Source organism: Sus scrofa, chromosome 1, assembly GCF_054392235.1.
Source record: "Sus scrofa isolate SSC_HxYL_T2T_F1_AM1 chromosome 1, Sscrofa_HxYL_maternal_Yorkshire_Landrace_v2.0, whole genome shotgun sequence".
Taxonomy (NCBI): domain Eukaryota; kingdom Metazoa; phylum Chordata; class Mammalia; order Artiodactyla; family Suidae; genus Sus; species Sus scrofa.
In genome coordinates this window covers 37,591,692-37,611,983 of record NC_139383.1, presented here as the reverse complement: position 1 = coordinate 37,611,983, position 20,292 = coordinate 37,591,692, and the positions used below count along the sequence as shown (strand labels likewise).

Sequence of the window (20,292 nt, the reverse complement as noted above, 5' to 3'; positions counted from 1 at the left end):
ACAAGGACGTACCCAGGCGAGGAGGACCCGCAGAAGGAAGAGGAACAGACAAGGCTGCTTTCTGCCCTGACTTGAGCACAGCTATTGCCTTCATCCTTCCAGGCTTTGTGGCTCCTGCCTGCCTCGAGCTGCCCACAGAACCGCTTTTTAGAGAGGATGGAGAGCTTGAGGATCAATAAACCCTCTAGCTGCTATCCGGGAAGACTGCCCCGGGGTCAAGATCCCGGATTAATCGTGCAGGAATCCTGCTACAGGCTATTCCTGGCTCTGGCCCTACCCCAGCTCCAGCCTCAGGCGGTCCAGTCGCTCTAGTTCCCCTTTTCATCAACACTCAGATGCTTTCTAGGACCCAAGCCAGAGCCGGTCAGCAAAATATCAGTGACTCCCACTACCTGGCAGAAGGCTCGTGTCCTGACTGATCAATTTTAAAGACCAAAATCCTGATCATTGCTTTCAAATGTGGATATGAGCACACATACCGTACACACATTCATGCTCTAATATGATTATTTCACAAATATATATATTTACTAACAAACTATAGCCAGTCCTTCAGGAGCTGATCAAATGAATAAAAAACAAGACAATTAAGTTGATCAGCAGCAATTCATTTAGTGATAGTCTTAAGATTATTTATGCTTTAAAACAAGGTCCCTCTAATCTTGTTTCCGCTTTTATTTTGTCTAAGAATCATCCCCAGTTGTACTTCATTTCTTTTGAACCCAGGTCAACACCACAAATCCTTTGTTACCGGGCTGGTGATTAGGTTACCCCGAAGAAGCTAACCTTTACCAAGGCCACAAAATTGAGTTAGGAACCCAACTGGAATGGTCCCCAGAGATCTGGATTTCCAATTAGTATTCTACTTAGGACATCTCTTGACTTATTCGTGACCTGATTCCACAACTAGATTATAATTTTCTAGAAGGCAAGACTATGCATTATGCCTCTACTTCTCAAAACTGAAAACTATGCCTGGCAAACAGTAAGTGCTACATAACCACAGTTACTGGGCTTTCTCTAAAATCTCAGAAAGAAAAGGAGATGAACAAAAAGAAATAAGGATCTAGTTAGTGTTACAAAGGGGGAAAGAACTTCTATTTCTCTATAAAATACAAATGGGGCTGGAGTTCCCTTCGTGGCTCAGTAGTTAACGAGCCTGACTGTGAGGATGCGGGTTCGATCCCTGGCCTCTTTCAGTGGGTTAAGGATCTGGCATTGCCATGAGCTGTGGCATAGGCAGAGGCTGCAGCTCCGATTAGACCTCTAGCCTGGGAACCTCCATATGCCTCGAGTGCGGCCTTAAAATGCAAAAAAAACCCAACACCCCCCCCAAAAAAAAACAAAAACAAAAACAAATGGGGCTGAAAAAAGACTCAGGGAACACCTACATATGGATAGTAAGTTGTACTCTCTGGTTGTACTGGCACCTGGTTTGATTCTGAAAGATGTGTCCATGGCCCGAAAAAAGAAGTCATGAGTGTGTACATAGGAGGTGAGTCTTAAGAGAAGGATGGTAGATGATGATTTGGGGGAAAAAAAATTCTGGAAAAGAAAAAGAACTCCTGGCTTGATTTTGCAGTACTATTATTATAAGCAGGTGACAGGAAAAAAAAAAAAAAAAAAAAGTCCCATGTCCAGAGTATCCAGAAATCAAATGGCTGCCAGAAGAGGTGAATGAAAAGTTGCAACCTTGTAAATCAGAAGAGTGAAACTCTTGATTGTTTTAGTCAGGAAAACATAACCGAAGGAAACGTGTATTAGAAGAAGCCAGAAGAGATATTTTGCCCAAGATCTTTTTTTGGAGGGGAGAGGGCAAATGTATCAAGTTTCTGCGGATGAGAAGGAAGCAAATATCTTGGTATAGGGTGAACAGTCACCAAAAAAATCCATCCTGTCTGGTCTGAGAGGACGGAGTCAGCATAAGGAACTAGGGAATGAAGAAGGGCGTTAAACGGAAGCCATGTTAAAGTGTCCCCCCAATGACCACTGGAGACACAAGAGGGAGAAACCTCAAAGTCAGTTACAGTGACGAGGGAGGGCAGGAAGAAACTGGCGCACTCACTGCACTCCCCTCGGCTGTCTGTCCCGAAGACGCTTCTGAACAGGGACTCCCCAAGCACAACCTCATAATCTGGAGAGACCGAAATTAGGGAGATATGAATACCCCTTTCCTTTGTCTTTTATTTTCACTAGAGAATAGATGGAATTGAGTGGGGATACTGAGTAGGGCTGAAGGAGGCGATTCTCATCTATTTTGAGCCTGAACTAATATGATGTTGCTGCAAAGCCCCCATGCGTGTGTCAGCCAGAATTGGGACAGTATAAAGCCTGCAGCCTTTCAGTGAGCCCAGATTGCTTAATTTTTGGAGTTGGGGCCTAAGGCAGCAATGTTAAGTGGCCATGGGCTGCTGAAGGGTCCTGTGCAAAACTACAGAATATGCAGAATTGTGGGGGTTTTTTTGGCCTCTTAAGGCCAAACCCACAGCGTATAGATGTTCCCAGGCTAGGGGTCAAATCAGAGCTACACATGCCAGCTATGCTGCAGCTACAGCAACACCAGATCCAAGCCATGTCTGCAGCCGACACCACAGCTCATGGCAATATCAGATCCTTAACCTACTGAGCGAGGCCAGGGAACAAACCCGCATCCTCATGGATACTAGGCAGGTTCTTTACCGCTGAGCCATGTTGAGAACTCTCAGAATTGGTTTTTGTGCCCCCTTCATCTCCTTTTTTGAATCTCTCTCCCATCTCATACTCCTTCCCTCATTTCCCAGATACTCAGCATCCCCTGCTGCATCTCTGAAACTAAGTCTTTAGCTCACCTCACAAAGCCGCACTAAGTCCATCCATGTAAATTAGTTCATTTGAGCCGCACAGTAAAAAGGAATTTAAAATGTATGCTATTAGCACTCCTATGTTACAAGAAGGTTAAGTTATTTGCTGTAAGTTCCTTCAGGAAGAGGTTGTCAGAGCTGAAACGTGAACGCAGTATTCCCTCGGATGCAGTTTGCATGGGGAATTCTCAATCTTACTTTACACTGCTCCCCACAGCCAAGGCCATCAGCTACTAAAGACAGATCAGCATGCCTGTGACATCCACTCTCCCCTGTCTGCTCATGTTGGCAAGATGCTCTCCATCCCTCCAGGGCTCAGTACAAGCACTCATTGGCTTCATGCCCCAAGAAGAGAGTGTGAGAAACTGTGAATTACAAATTGAACAGGGAGGATGTCCTGAAGTGAGGAAGACAGCCTGGCAGAGTGGAAAAGATAATGAAAAGCAGTGGTGCTGATTCCTTGGTGAGAAGGATTCTGCTTGAGGGTGAGTTCAAAGTCCTATCAAGCTTTGAAAGGGGGGGACAGTGAGATGAAATGCAGACTTCCTCAGCCCAGAACCTGGAGGAAAGAAGAGAGGAAGGCTGAGCTGAGGTGATGCATATGTGGATGGTGATTTCTGGACTTGAGAGGAGGAATGATTCCTTGTTCGGATCAGCAGCCTTGGTACCCAGCACATCATCAAATGCAGCAGATGCTGAGTAAACATTTGTGGACCAAACTTTAACACACTTCCCAAGCAAAAACTAATGCCTGGAGAAGAAATGAAATAAAGTGAAGAGGAATCTGTAATATGAGTTAGAGATGAATAGTTATAGACAAAAATATAATTGAGGCTGGTGGTAAAATTATTGCTATCAAAAGATCAACATGGGTGGTTTTACATCTGAGACTCTGAGAGGCAGAGGGAAGAGAGACCATTGAGAAACACCTGCTAATTTTATGAGGGAAGAAAGAGGTTAAGTATTCTTGCAAAGCATAAACAGCTGGTTTAGTAGCAAAGAAACGGCTTTACATCTGGGACTCCTTATTTAAAACTTGAACATGAACTGAGAAGCTAGCATCTTACTCTAGTCACAGAGTAAAGAGAGCTGTGACTTTTTTTTGGTAGCAGACCACATTGGATCTCCAGCTGTCACCTACTTTGTGACACTGGATGAGCCATGTAGCATTTGAACTTCTTGTATTATCTAGTGCTGGGAGGATGATAATACCTACTGTTAATCCATTCACATAAGTTGTTGGGAAAAACCTACGAGATAAGGATTGTATCAAATAATTTGGCAAGGTCAAGGCATTTTCAATATCTTTTAGTATATGGGCAAAAATGCCTCATTTATATAGTATAAGTTGCCTTAATTGTCATCCAAAATCTGTGTCAGAACATGGAGACATTTTTAAAGATATGATATTAAATCTCATGTGATAAAGAAAAGCTATGTGGTCTACATACATTTATGCTTTAAGAAAACCTCACTGAAGAAATATTCTGCCTGCCAACCACATGGCAAGTCTTGTTTATATGATATTTAAAATTTTCTTCATTTTTATATTTAAATTACTTCACATTTATCTATATATTTATAGTTATACATACTTTTTTTTTCTTTTTTTTAACAGCTGTACCTGTGGCACATGGAAGTTCCTGGGCCAGGGGTGGAATCAGAGCTGCAGCTGGGGCCTATGCCACAGCCACAGCCATACCAGATCCTTAACCTACTGAGCAAGGCCAGGGATTGAACCAACATCCTCACAGAGACAATATTGGGTGCTTAACCTGCTGATCCACAATGGGAACTCCAGTATACATACAAATTTATCTTTAAATAACTATGTGTGTGGCTTCTTAAGAATTTTATTGCCTTCTAGAATGATAGAGTAAATAAATTGTAAAGGGTCCTCGTGATTTTTTCTTCCAAGGGAAGCAAAAGACTAGGGATAATGATTTTAGAGCCTCCCTTTACAGTGACTTTTATTTTTTGTTGTTGCCACCATTTGAATAAGAGGGAAAGTACGCAGCGACAGGAAGTGTTTTAACCTTTCCACTCAAAGTCATGATGAGGAGTTGATTCTTCTGAAAGAGAAAGAAGTGAGAAAGGGGCAAGATAGTCAAATAACATCAATGGGTAATAAATAGATGGCAGTTGCATCCCCAAAGTGGGAAATAACTCCTGTAGCTACTTTGAGGGAAACTTCTGCAAATAAACTTGAATTCAAAAGAGAACAATGCAAACATATGTGGAGGAATCTTAAGATACAAATAGAGGAATCAATGGATGTACAGTTGGAAATGAGTGGTTAAGAGATAAGAAAAGAAAAAAGGTGATGGTTGTGGATTTGCTCTATTTTTTTGAAGGGAAAGAATGCCCAATGGTTACAAATAGAAGGATAAATCACAGGGACCCTGAGAATAGCAGAGCAATGTTAAGAGTTTGGAAGAGCAAAATATGAGGAATTCAGAAATGTCTGAATGGAATGGGTGAGGGAATAGGTTATATGACAGTGTAATGAAAAGGTGCTGTGCTAGAATGTCATTCTTAGAACACTATAAACAATGGAATCAAAACAATATTATTAAGAGAAAAGAGAAGACAGCCAATAAGTCATATGAATTAGAGAATGGAGGAATGAGAAAAGAAACTGTATAAGGAAAACCATCCATTATGGATTATTGTTTGGTTTCATTTGGTAGTATGTTTGCAGGTTGGACATTTCGTACATTGAAAAAAAAAAAAGTAGGTAGCTAATTACAACAAAGATGGGAGGAAATTACAATAATAAAGCCAAGTTTAATTTAAAGATTTACAAGAATTTTTTAAAATGGATTTAAAGAATCAAGAAGTTTTTACAAAACCTGTGGGGAGACTCTTCTTGTAACTCTACACACATCTGTGAAAAAAGGAGAGGGAAAGCCCACTTTGTATTATTAAGTACAGGCATTTTCCTAGTTTAAAACTATAAGGAAATTCAGATGACCACAAACTATTGGTTTTTTAAATGGCCAGGAGGAAAAGGGAGGAGTACAAAGCAACTTATGAGTGATGGTTTTAATATCTAATACTTTCCACATGGGAAGTGCATCTCTGTTGCAAGGAGTTTTAAAAATATTCAAATATTTTACATCATATAGAATTGTTCTTTTAAGATCTGTGTTTCTAGTTAAATATTTGTGTTTCTTTCAATATCAATATTTAAGCTATCAAATATTGACTTTTTGTATCACAGGAGAAGTGTCACAGGAAACTCAGAAAGTTGTTTTATGAAACTTTTCAGAGGTTTATTAAACTATCAAGGTAAATAATAATAAATTTTAAAAATTATGCCTGGTTTTCATTTGGGCTGAAAATCCTAGGTCAAAGTGGCAATTGATGCATTCCTGTCAGCTTATTTATTTTATAGATCAATGATGAAATTTATTTGAGTCTTGTTTTCCTAGAGTAACACGGATTTTTGGGGACATCCGGTGAGTATTAAGCCTACAGGTGTCCCCTCCCTGGTGCTCTGAAAAACGTGCCCCATTTCTCTGTGTGACAGGATCACACCACAGCTCGTAGCCACTCTGTGTAATAATCTGCAAGTGATAAAGACTTTACAAGGCCGGCCCTCATGTGTACTTGCAGAAAGGTCCCTGTCAGACACTGCAGGTGCCTGTGACATATCAGAGTGGTTTGCCAGACCTGACGTGTTCACTCAGGAAGCCAATTTATAGATGCAGAAGCAGGGCCCTCTGTGTGCGGCTTTGATGGGACAGTAGTCCTTGAAGCTTCCTCAAGCAAATGGCACTGAATAAAAAAGAAGGCAATTTACCCCCTGAAACTGCTACATGGCAGAGAAATGCCAAATATGGACTGTAATCCCCCATAACAGAAATTCCTGGGCAAGAAGCAAGCCATTTCAAAACCAGCAGTGAAAGCATCTCGAGACCACTGGGAAACCGTTCAGCTTGGAATAAAACAAAATGAACTTGGCAAATAAGGTTGGAGGGTGGGGTGTTAATGACTCTTCCTGAGCAGGGTTCTTAGAGCCTCATACACACGTGGTTAACCTCACAAACATGGAACAAGAGGAAAGGCGCTCTCTTAGCTGGAATAAATGGCACTAGTCTTTACAGAAGGAAGTTTTTTCAGCCTGAGACCTGATTTGGACAAAATCATTAAAGAAAATCTGTGATAAACCTAGCCCTGGGCCATTTATATGGGTAAATATTTTCTCACTTTAAACACTTTTAAATTTTAGTGTTGGATAAAGAGAGAATTTAAGGAGCAAACCTCAGAAAGGCTAAAGAACATAATCAAGAGACAACCTGAATCCAAATGCTGTGATTCCCAGGAAACTTGGGATTTCATAAATATACTTTCTTGATATTGTTATGTAAAAAGAGAGATAATATATGACATTCTATGTTTGATTAAAATGATATAAAACCAATAAGTTCACCTTTGTCTTTATATTTATATACCTATTAACATTTTGACTCTAAGGAGTTGCCCTTTTCAAATAAAAAGTATGAGCTCTTCAAGAAAACTAACTCCATTAATTGGGAGATTTATTTTAATCAAGCACAAAACTGAGGGCAGGGGAAGGGTTATGGGGTCTTTTTTGTGATTATTTGTATTTTGTATTGTTTTATAATACTTATACCTCAATTAATTTAAATTTCTTAATCATTAGTTGTGTTTCTAATAATTTGAGGCCTATGAAAAAAATCACAATAAAATTTGATTATCTATCACCATTAAGGACATTTAAATTGGAGGCTTTAGGAAAAGACAAGTGAGAAGGAAAAGAAAAAACAACAGGTGTTTCAGCAATAGAAACAACCTTGGTAGAAACGTGATATCAGAATTTCTTTATAGTTAAACCTTGTGACTATTCCCAAACCATATATGAATGGATACATGTATGGCTGCAAATAAGCTTAGAATCAAGAGATGCAATGAGTTCCCATCCTACGTGGTCTACATTTCCATCTGTCCCTTTTTAGTTGATCACGTTGCTTCCAATGTAGCTGGACTCCATCCCAAAGATAAGTTACTACTCAAGTTGAGGATAATATGAATAAGAACAATAGCTAATATTTATTGAGCACTTACTGCATTCTAATATGTGCTAACCATTTACATGCATTCATTCATTTAATCCTCATAATTCTACAGTTACATAGCTTTGCTGCATTTCAAAAATTCCAACAAGTACTCTCTCTACCTTCCCCAACATTCTAGTAACTCTGAAATTAGGATGCACCTTAGAAAGAAAAAATCCTTAATTGGGCTTTGTTAGTTGCATACTAATTATTAATAATAAAAATGGTGCATCTTATGATCGATGATATCTTAGAATCGAAGACACACAGTACTTTCCTAACTTAACAGAATTTAAGATTAAGGTTAGAGAAGTTGTGAAACTTATCCAGGGTCACATGACCAGAGGAGTATGTGCAGTCAGAAGCCATTCTTGTCTCCCAAGTTCTTTGTCTCTATCAGTTCGTGTGCCCACCTTTGGGGGATTTCACTCAGAAGCATAGTTCTCCCTCAGGAATGAGAAAGTTCATACATTCTGTATTTGAACTTACTTCTGATTTATATGAAAATCACTAACTATAAAAATCCAGGATTAGGAAAGACCAATTGAAACTAATTTTTTTTAAAGGAAGGAAAAAGGAAAAAAAAATCCTATAGTCAAAGAATCACTCCTGACTATAATTTCATCCTGATTCAAACTTTCAACTTGAAGGACTCAAATTTTAGACTAGAAAAGGTTTGCTAGGCAAAAAAAGGACATTTATTTTTTAAATCAAGCTCCAAATGCAAATCGATGTTGGACATTGCGCTGAATATTCAAAAGCAGAGGAGAATATGGATTATTTTTTCCTCCTTTTAACTGTAAATTTAAACTGATGATGAAGAATTTTCTGTGCCTTTGAGTTGAATTTAGAGTAATAACATTGAGAGCATGGTCACTACATTGGTAGAAACTTGATATCAGAATTTCTTTATAGTTAAACCTTGTGACCATTCCCAAACTCCTGGCATTTTCTCTGGGGCTTTTTTATCTTTACATTATTGTTAACCCACTTCATTAAGTAACTCAAATATTTTGTAAAGTGATATCGCTAACAAATAAATGCCAAAATTTTTACATTTTTACCTTTAGTATTTATGAAATTTAAATCAAAGAGCTCATTGAATGTACCACTTTTTTCCCCGCCAGTTCTTGTTAAAATCATTTGCAGGGTTTTATCTGTATATTTGTATTCTATAGTAAACTACTGCTATCTTCAATTTATTAATATCTTTGTTGACTGATCTGCCCTCACCGAGCTAGAGCTCCATGGGAAAGAAATTTAAAGCTTCTTAAAACAACAACAATTAAAGAAAAAAACCACACCACCGCCACCAACAAAAATGTGACATGTACAAACCCCAATAAAAATGACAATGTATTAATCATAACGTAAGAAAAAAGTTCAATCCTATATTCATGCTTTACAAAGCATTGGACTAAACACTACTGCCCATTTCCAGCTCCTCCAGAGGAAGGAGGGAAGTCTGGCAATCTTCTCACATTTATATTAGAACAAGTAATATATTCATTTGGTTTCAAAATTTCAAAAGGCACTAAAATTTTCAAACTATTAAGAAGGTACAAAAGTACATTCCCCAGCTTCCAGCTGCTATCCTGGGAGATGAGGCTTCTAGAGTAATTTTAAGCATATACCAGTAAATGTTATTCTTTCTCCACTCCCTCCTCTTTCCTTCCCTTCTTCCTTTTTCCCCTCCTTTCCCCTCCATTTCTCTCTTACTTCCCTTCTGTCCCCTTTTCTCCCTCTCTCTCGTCATTCCTCTCTTCCAAAATAAAACTATCTTCACTGTTATTGCCCTTGAATTTTTTTTCATTTGACAATATACTTTGGAGATCTTTCCATATCAATATATGATGAACACTGCCCTTTTTAACAGCCATATACTATTTCCTTGAATAGATGTTTCAGAATAGATTTACTAGTTCTAAATTGTGAGTAATCTTAAACATATGCCGTTTCACTAATGAAAAAATATAATTTAGGGACAGACTTTTAAAGTGAAAATACTGAGTTGAAGGCTACATCCGACTGGAACTATAACAGATATTTCCAAACAACCAAAGATTGTTTACTTGGATTGGCCATTAAAGAGTGCCTTGGGAATCCAGTTAAAATATCCAACAATGACAATACAGGGATGATTCGTATGGGAAGAGGAGCATCTGGTTTTTGGTTTTGTCATTTTCAAGTTGTTCACGTTTTGGTCTCTTCTCTGCAGACATGATCAAGGGTTATCTGCTGAGTACAAAGCAAACTGAAATTCAGAAATATAGGACGATCTCACAACAACAGTTTAATTTTAAAGATATATTATTTGTAGACAGAAATTTCTGATTGTATTCCACTTTTGTCTTCTCTCATCTCCTTGATCATTTTGGCCACTTGATGTTCAAAGCAAATCTGTCTTTAATATAGTTACTAAAGTCTTCAGGATTTGGATAATCTTTTTGCATGCTTTTATAAGCGGGAATTAGAGACAGCAACATAATTCAGTCTCTTGCTGAGGAAACCACAACCTTCTAAAGGGCATCCTGCCTGGACATCACTTCATAGAGCACAAACTTTGTCCCTTGGGCGCCTTGAAGACTGCCCGCACGACTTGTTGCATCATGTGACCTTTGGCAGTAAACTTAAATTTAAACCAGAGACAAAACAGGGCATTTTGCCTTTTAACAATTGAAATCCCTCCAGTTTTTGTGACAGTGCTCTTCCCATTATACTCATCGCCCTGGTTTATCATCTAAGCACCCCTAGTTTGAAAACCCATGTGAAAGGAGTCAAGTTATCCCAGAAGACCATTCAGTATGGGCCAAGTGGCCTGGAGAGTAACAATTTTTGCCTTAAAGAAGTTGGTGGAGGAATACTGGTCTCTCAAAATTTGACCTCATATTCAGGATCATGGGAATGACCTGTTTACCTTGTGGTGACTAATCAGTGAAGACCCCAAAGAAGATGGTTTTGTGGTGTTCTGTGTTGTGTGGTGAAAATGTTCCCCAGGAATTTCATGCCTTGAGGAAGTGGGGGAACGAGTGAATTTCTGAAGTAAATGGATCATCCTTCTTTCTCCAACATGGCAGTGCACTCAGTAACCCCTTGAGGAGAGACATTAACACGGGAATTTTCACCTTCCATCTTCCAGGACACCTCTGTGTTTCTTGACCAGCCAGGAAAGACCTCTTTCAGGGAGATAGCTAATCTGGAAATATTATGACAGCAAAACAGCTAAAAAACTCAAATCGTTTTAAATAATAGGAGGACACTGGATGATGGCACGTTGCTTAGTCAACATTTTATGAACTTGATCGTGCAGCCGCTTTGGCTTTGGGACCATGAGAGTAAGGGTCAACCTGGCCTTCAAGTGCCACTGGTGACAAAGGAGCCAAGGCTCCTTTGAATGGCCATTGGAGGGCTTTTGTTGGGGGGCCTAAGAAAGGTGGAGACCATTGTCTCCAATCAGCATGGACTATGCAGACAAAGAGGAAGGGTGAGTAATGACTGTGGTCATGAGAACCCCTGTACAGCACAGAGAAGCAGAACATCACTCAAAAGAACCATGGAAATGAAAATAGTGGGAAGACACAAAAAAGAAGGGGTGATGACTCTAAAACACTTTAACAGGAGAGAGAATTGAAGGAAGTGGCTACGATTTGGTCAGGTGCTGAGACTAACCATTAGCGATTCTTGAAAGTAGCTAAGGAGTTCCCGTTGTGGCTTAGCGGTAACAAATTGGACTAGTCTCCAGGAGGATAAAGTTCATCCCTTTAGTGGGTTAAAAGATCTGGAGGTGCCCTGAGATGTGGATGTGGTTTGGATACAGTGTTGCTCTGGGTAGGCGGGCAGCTCTGATTTGATCCCTAGGAAAGTCCTAGGCTACAGGTGTAAAAACCAGGGGGAAAAAAAAAGTAGCTCAAAGCGTAAGGGGGCCTGTTGAGATGAGCCTGAGACAGGACAATATTTATTTATTTAAGTTTTTAAAACAGATCAGTGTGCAGAGCGCTTTGGCACGCAGTCTTTAAAGAGTAAAAGAATAAATGGAATCACATTGGGCCTTACTGTAACCCAGACCTCAGTCTCTCCCATGCAGATGTTGTTCACTGTACTGTAAACTCTACAGCCTCTCTGGAAGCTCTGGCCATCAGTAGAGCCTCACAGCTGGTCAGGTTAAATGACAACAACAACTACAATCGGCAAACAATTGAGGAAGATGGACACACAATAGTTACCCTGGAGTAGAAATATTTTGCCATCCACACAACGTGGCTCTACGCTCTCCCTTCTTCTTGGGCAAGGCAGAGAGGGATCTGAGTTTTAACTCTTACTCTTCTTCTCCTGAGCAGTACATGGACGAGCGTCTCCATGGGCTGGCATCTCATGTGAGAGGCACTGACTCTGACTCATTAGAAAACCACATATGGTTTCACTTCCAATGACATCTGGAAAGCAAGGGGTCAAATTGCGTCTCGTAGAGAGATGTCCTGGTGAACACAGGGAAGGAGACAGCTCTGTTCTCTTTGGGAGATTAGTAGGGAGTGAAATAGTCAGGGCTTGATGTGGATGGAATTTTAGTGAGGAATTAGAATAATGTTTCTTTTCCTTTACACCCCTTCTCAAATTACCTCTAAGAGGAGAGGTAAGGGCAGAAGGGGGTGGGGGGAGGAAAGGAGGGTAGGAGGAGCTACTGGAGCAATCACAAGAATTCAAATAAAATCACAACCTTCTAAAAAGAACTGCGAGTTTTTTCAACACCACCCGCCTCGTGTCTTGGCACTAAGTGGATTGAATTCCTATTTATATTTAAAGAACTTAGAAATAATGTCTATACCTTCACAGCATTTTGTTTCTCAAGGCATAATAGTTTTCATTTAATTTTACATGGTCCTTATCACATTTACACAAATAAAAATCAAATCAGCAATAAAGAAAACATATTCTTGTTTTAATAGAAGTGCTCTACAGCTAATCCCTCCCCTCCCAGAATCGGCACTGGGAAATGTGATAGCACAATGGAAAGACAAGCCAAACACACACGCTCTCCTCCTCCCTAAACATATAACAAGTTCCCTCAAGTCTGATCCCCCCAGCAAGGGATCCCACATTTTTCATTAATATAATATGAAAACATATGGTTAAGAAAAGAAGAGGAACATAAAGAAATGAGTAGAAGAGCTACAGAATTCAAAGAAAACACATTCCCTAGTTCATACCCACATCTAACTGCCTAAGAAATTTCAATGAAAATCAGATGTGATTTTCAACATATATTCTGCCTAAATAAAATGTGAGGGAAATACAAGGAATTCTCTGTGTAGTGGTAAACAAAATTTTCTTTCCTGGTATTGAGTTATAATTGTATAGGGTTACTCTCAGGATTAAAATTAGATAACATTTGTAGACAGTTAAAGAACTATATAAATTTATATTCCCAAATATTGCAAATTAATTCTTACTCAGGAGACGTAGCTATGGTTACAGAAGAAAAGATAGATTTTTGTCCGAAATGTGTTGTTTTTAAGAGATTTTAAAAAGTCCTATCAGCCTTTTCTTTTCTTTTTAAAATTTGTTCTTTTTTCCCTAAAAGAAAATTCTAGAAAAAAATAATCCCATCCTCACTGCATGTGTGTGTGGGTGGGTGGGTGTGTGGGTGTGTGCGCGTGTGTTAGTGCATGCCACAATGGAATACGAGTGCAAAGAAATACAGTGGGAAGAAAAGCCTTGAAAGGAAGGAAGGAGATGGAGGGGAGGGGAGGGGAGGGAAGAAACAAAGGAGAGAAAGCCAAGGTAAGACCCAACAAGGAAACGAATCTCAGCTTATCAAGACTCACTTGCTCTTCTCCTGCTGTACACATTGCAGCCAGTGCCCCTATTTGGTTGTTAGCTCGTTCTCTAATCTGAGGCTTTGACTTCCTTTCATCTTTCAGAATCTGATCTAGTTTATCTTTAGAAGGTGCTTAAGGGACTGAAGACCGTGAAGGCTTACTCTAAAAAAGATTAAGATAAATAATAGGTTGGGGAAGGGTTTTTTTCTTTCCTTCAACTTCAGGCTTTTGAGAATGTCTTCATGTTTATTTCTGTTTAAAGCAAAATATAGTTTCTTCCCTGGAGTTAAAAGCTAGAGTCAATAATATCAGCAGGAAAGAACATCTATTCAATGTTCATCTACATGTGATGCAAGACAAGTAAGAGTAAGAATGCCAACAAACCCCTAACCCTCCTCTTTCGAAGCGACTGTTCTTTCAAGCAGTACACTTATTGAACCGCTATTCTATGCCATGCATTCACTTTCTCAGGCACTGGGGATACCGCAATGGACAAAACTCATAAAAAAACCTTGCTCTCAAGAAACTTAGCATCTTGGGGGTGGGAGGTTGGATAGCAAATCAGAAATGCCCTAAAACATCATTTCTTTATCAGAGATGATTTGCTTGAAATACTCTCAAATATATCTGTCCAGATTAAACCAAGAGTAAGATATAAAACTTGTTGAGATCCTAGAACCATGAAATGTTTTAAAAATCCTCAAACATTTGAGAAAACTGGAATATATACAAAACCTAAGTTTTAGCAGTTTTAAAACAACCCTCAGATTATTTTGTTAGTTTGTAGTCTGAAGACCAAAAATACATTATATGCAGTCTTTTTTTTCCAAAAATTTTAAATTTTTTATATTCAGTGATCAAAGGCTCAAGCGAAACATGAGTAAGAAAGAAAAATATTTTTTCAAACTATTTCACAAGAGAGTGGAGAAATGGAGGGAAAAGTTCTCAAAAATATCTTCCCCCAGCTTTTCTAGTTTCATTTTTATGTTCCTATAAATCCTAGCCCAGTGTCTTACATTTCATGGCTTTTCAGTGAATGTATGTATGTTGCATGATTATTTTGTGAGTCGAATAAGGCAACTTCTTGATTTACAGAGCACCTCAAACCCATTCTAGAAAAAAAAAAATTTTTTTTTGGATCTGAGTTGAAAAATAACAATTTTATTGTATGGCTTAAAATTAATTCTAACCTTTGAATCCTCAAGAACCCCCAATTTCCTTTAGAATGCTTATACCCTATTTTTTGTTCAACATTTGTTGGAAATAATGGCCCTGTTTTATTTTATAACCCATTAGAAAAAGATAGTCATTATAAAATTGTTTTATTATTTTATAACTCTGGAAATTCTGCATTATTAAATTACTTCCAACATGACTTGATTTTACTTAGCATAGTTTCAGGAATAAATGGTTTGCTTCATCCATAGGTATAGGATAGAGAGCTCTGAAGGCATGATGAAAGTCTGGACGGAGCCAAACCAAAGGGTAAACATAGTCTTGAAGAAGCTATGATCAGAAGATTGGGTTTATTTTGTGGTCCAGGAGGTGGAGTGTTAGGGGTGAGCCAAGGTTGATTGCTAGAAGCCAAGTGGGGGAAGTGCCAGAGGCATGGCTGGGAGATGGAGCAGAAAATCTGCAACTTGTCAGACTACACCAGAAACTGAGGGCAGGAACACAGAAAACCAAAGAAGTCAAATGGCTCTTCCTTAGGCTAGTAGTGTGTTTAAGGACCTTGCCCTGTCCTTCCAGGAATCATCTTCAAGGCACTGCTAAACACCAGATACTGGGACACTAGGATAGTTTGGGAAGGAATTAGACATTTCCCCAAAGAATTGCCAGGGGATTCAATGAGATTAGTGACTATGTTGGTATTAATTATCTGTTGTTATGTGACAAAGTATCCCCAAATTTAGCAGTTTAAAATAACAAACCTTTATTATCTCATCATTTCTGTGGGTCGGGAACTCAAGAATAGCTTAGCTGAGTGTCTCTGGCTCTGGGTCTTTCACAAGGTTGCAGTTAAGGAGTCAGCTGGAGCTGCAGTCGTCTCAAGGTGGGAAGAGGAAGGGATCCACTTTCAAGGTCAGACTCCTGGCTGTTGGCAGGCCTTTAGTTCTTGCTGGCTGGTGACTGAAGATTTTAGTTCCTTGCCCCATGGGCTTTTTTTTTTTTTGGTCCTTTTAGGGCTGCACTCATGGCATATGGAAGTTCCCAGGCTAGGGCTGAATTGGATTTATAGCTGCTAGCCTCACCACAGCCACAGCAATGCAGGATCTGTAACCCACTGAGGAAGGCCAGGGATGGAACCTGTGTCCTCATGGATACTAGTCAGGTTCATTTCTGCTGACCCACAATGGGAACTCCCCCCACAGGCCTTTTAATAAAGTAGCTGACAGCATGGTAGCCAGACTTCCCTTGGGACAAGTGAGCTAGAGAATGAAAGAAAGTAAGAGAGAGTGAGTGAGCAAGATGGCAGTGACAGTCTTTCTAACCTAATCTCAGAAGTGACATCACATCAGATTTGCACTATCCTATATGTCAAGCAGAGTCATTGCAGAGGATATGCAAAGGCACAAATGTTAGGAGGCAAGGATCCCTGGGGCTGTTTTCCACAGCATCTTGCTGAGAAATTTATATTAGTAGATATTTTAGAACAGAATAGACAACACTTGGTCATGCAAGGAACAAGCATTCACCTACCTGAATGTAGACACTGATGTTATCTCACACGTTCCTTTCACTCCTGTGATTATATTCTCTGTAATGAAATGGGTTCTTTCTGTTTTCTCAGACAATTCTATGGTACACTGTGGCAGTTCAACCATTAGCTTCTCTATTGTTACATGGCCAAAGTCTGGCTAAAATTTATCTAAGCAGTACCACACAATGGTTAAGAGACAGACTGCTAAGCTTTGAATCCCAGACCTTGACTTACTACCTGCTTAATGTTGTGACTCAGTTTTCTCATCTGAAAAATGGTGACAATAGTTCTATCTAGCTTGTAGCATTGTTGTAAGGATCAAATGAGTTAAGATCTTAGCACAGACTTGTATAGTGCTATATGATCAATAAATGTGAACTAATGAAAGATTTTAACCTGTCTTCTAACTATTGATAACTTTGGGAGGAAAAGGAAATTAATCTTTTTTCACATGATTTCCTATATATCAGCCACATAGATCCTTTCTCTTTCCCAACTTCATAAAGTGACTTCCCCAGACTAGGCCTACCTCTAATATTATGACTCAAACTCCTAAACACAGTGACAAGGTACTGTATTTGACTATAGTCCAGCCAAGGAGATGGGGACTTCTTCTATTGTCATATTCTAAGACTATTTCAAGCACGTCCCTTGTTTATAACAGAATTTATATTTCAGAAATCATTTCTCAGATAATCATCTTTTCAATTTCCATAAAACAGAATTAAATTTTTAAAAAATCCTTTGAGGCGTTCCTGCTGTGGCACAGAATCTGACTGCAGTGGCTCAGGTTGTTGTGGAGGCATGGGTTCAGTCCCCTGCCGGGCACAGTGGATTAAAGGATCCAGAGTTGCCACAGGTGCTCAGGGGTTGCAGCCACGGCTTGGATTCAATCACTGGCCAGGAAACTTCCATACGTTGTGGATGTGGCCATAAAAACAAAACAAAAAAAATTCTTTTGATGTCTTCTTAATTGATTATTTATAACCTTTGATATTTTTATTTTAAAAAATCATGTCTATTCTAGAAGAAAATAGAGACTAGAGATAAGTAAAAAATACAGAAATAGGAGTTCCTGTTGTGGCGCAGTGGAAACGAATCTGACTAGGAACCATGAGGTTGTGGGTTCCATCCCTGGCCTCGCTCAGTGGGTTAAGGATCCGACATTGCCGTGAGCTGTGATGTAGGACACAGATGTGGCTTGGATCATGTATGGCTGTGGCTGTGGCGTAGGCAGGCAGCTGCTGCTCTGATTTGACCCCTGGCCTGGGAACCTCCATGTGCCGAGTATGGCCCTAAAATGACAAAAAAGACAAAAAAAAAAAAAAAAAAAAAACCAGAAATAAAAATTTACAAAAAACAAATACACTGATAATCCCAATATTACTGATTTCTTCTTAGTTTATTTTTAGAGGTTTTGGGTTTAAATTTTTAAAAATTATGCTTATTTTAGAAAAATAAATCTGTCACTGATTTTCAAGCTGACTGGATCTCTTGAATCCAAGTTGAAGAGTGAGCTGTTCCAAGCATCTGCACTTTTTATAGGAAGTAAGAGTTAAATTCAGCATTTCCTGGGTAAAAAAAGAACACACTCTCTTTGCTTCTCTAAACTTCTTTTTCTCAGACTTATTATTTTCCCTGCCTCCCCATTCTCTCTTAATTGATTCACTTTCTTCATTTTCATGTTGTAGAAAAATTTTTTGTCTTATGTTTACTTCTTTTTGGAGAAATCAACTTGCTCACAATGTGCTTTTGAGTATAAAAAAAAAAAGGACAGATTACAAAAAAGACTGTATATTAATATTACTATTATTTTCTATACACATATATAGAAAAATGCCCAGAATAGATGCATATATGTTAGTCATTGTTCCTATGGATATAGGATTATCAGTGTGTTTTCTTTCCTTTTTCTTTTTTTAAAATTTTTGGCTATACCTGCAGCATGTGGAAATTGCCAGGCCAGGGATTGAATCTCCATCACAGCAGCAACCTGAGCCACAGCAGTGACAATGCCAGATCCTTAACCTGCTGAGCCACATGAGAACTCCTTAAAGACCTTCTTTATATACTTCTTGTAGTCCAGGTTTCCTGGCAATGAAATTGCTCAGAATTAGTTGGTCTAATAATTTCTTCACTTCAAATTCATTCGAATGATGCTTTATCTGTTTGTAGCACTCTAGGTTCACAGTCCTTTTTTCTTTTAGTAATTTAAAAAATGATGATTCTCAAATATGGGAGGCTGATCCAAACTCAGAAAAGAGTATGACAATTTACCAAAGCATAGAAAAATGCTCATGATGGACCTAGAGATTATCATACTCAGGGAAGTAAGTCAGAGAGAGAAAGACAAATATCATATGATACCACCTACATGTGGAATCTACTTTTTAAAAGGATAAAATGAACTTATTTACAAAACAGAATCAGACTCATAGATTTTGAAATCAAATTTATGGTTACCAAAGGAGAAAGGTGGAGTGGGGAGGGATAAATTAGGACTTTGGGATTAACATACATACTAATATATACAAAATATATAACTAACAAAGACCTACTGCATAGCAGAGGGAAATCTACTCAGTCTTCTGTAACAGCTTGTATGAGAAAAAAAATTATATATATAATATATCTGATACATCTGAAACTAACACAACATTATAAATCAACTACACTCCAATAAAATAAACATAAAATAAAAATGATGATCCATTTTCTTTTTTCCATTATAACTAATTAGGAGGCAACAAGCATTTTTATTATCATTCCCCTGAAGGTAATGTGCTGTTTTCTCTCTCTACTTTTAAGATTATGTATCTTAGAACAATTATGGAACACACTTTACTTTTCTTCCTTTCTTGGGGTTCAAATGTTCAAACGTTTGAAATAGTTATTTCATTTAATTTTCTTTCCAGCTGTAGAGTCATTTATGCCTTAGAGTGTTTAGTACTAGTCCCAACATCAGGGCTAGAAACAGCAGTTTGATAGGGTAGATTTTAAAAGCAAATAAGTAGTGAGCAACCTAGAAATGGTGAGTTCCCCAGGTTGAATTGTTCTTTTACTTAACACTCAATAGCTGTTGGTGATTTTGAAGCAGGGTTGTAACTTAGTGATATGATTTAGAAAGTTTTGGCTTACACTTGTAGCAAGACTATACTGAAATGAGGAAAAACAAAGAGAAGTCAGGTGAGCTAGGGGTTGAATTGGAGCTGCAGCCACTGGCCTACACCAGAGCCACAGCAACGCAGGATCCGAGCCACGTCTGTGACCTACACCACAGCTCACAGAAACATGGGATCCTTAACCCACTGAGCAAGGCCAGGGATCGAACCCGCAACCTCATGGTTCCTAGTTGGATTCGTTAACCACTGCGCATGATGGGAACTCCAGGTGACCTTTTAAGATGCTGTTTCAATTGTAAAGGAGAGACATAATAAAATTCTACACCAAAATTGAGGAATAGAGAAGGGATAATAAAAAGATAGATTTTATAGCTATAGATAAGGCGGAAGTAACCCAAGCTGGAGAAGCTGAAGGGTATGGATTCTAACCAAATAGGTAAGTGCATAGACATGAGAAGACTTACATCTTTTAGAAAAGAAGAAAGTAAAGGGGAGAGAGGAAGACTAAAAAAGCTCAGGGACAACTGAAAAATTTCATTTTGAATGACTTCTCACTAAATTAAACAATGGATCATTGGCCTGGAATAAAACAGGAAGTACAATAGGGATACAAGGAAAACAGGACTTATTTTTCTAATGGTTAATAGATGTCCTTTAATGGAAAACTGATTGTTGAGATTAAAAAAAAAAAAAAAGCAAAAGAGGCACCTTTACATAATCCTTATAGGATTA

The 20,292-nt window shown here is 38.7% G+C and overlaps 1 long non-coding RNA gene across 1 annotated transcript in view; it reads right to left on the bottom strand.

The window, feature by feature from the left end:
• Positions 1–14,577: 14,577 nt before the first annotated feature.
• LOC110260189 (uncharacterized) overlaps positions 14,578–20,292 on the bottom strand; it is a 335,979-nt gene continuing 330,264 nt past the window's right edge. Inside the window, exon 5 of the long non-coding RNA XR_014839654.1 lies at positions 14,578–16,495. This is a non-coding gene — a long non-coding RNA (uncharacterized LOC110260189). The remainder of the gene's footprint in view (positions 16,496–20,292) is intronic.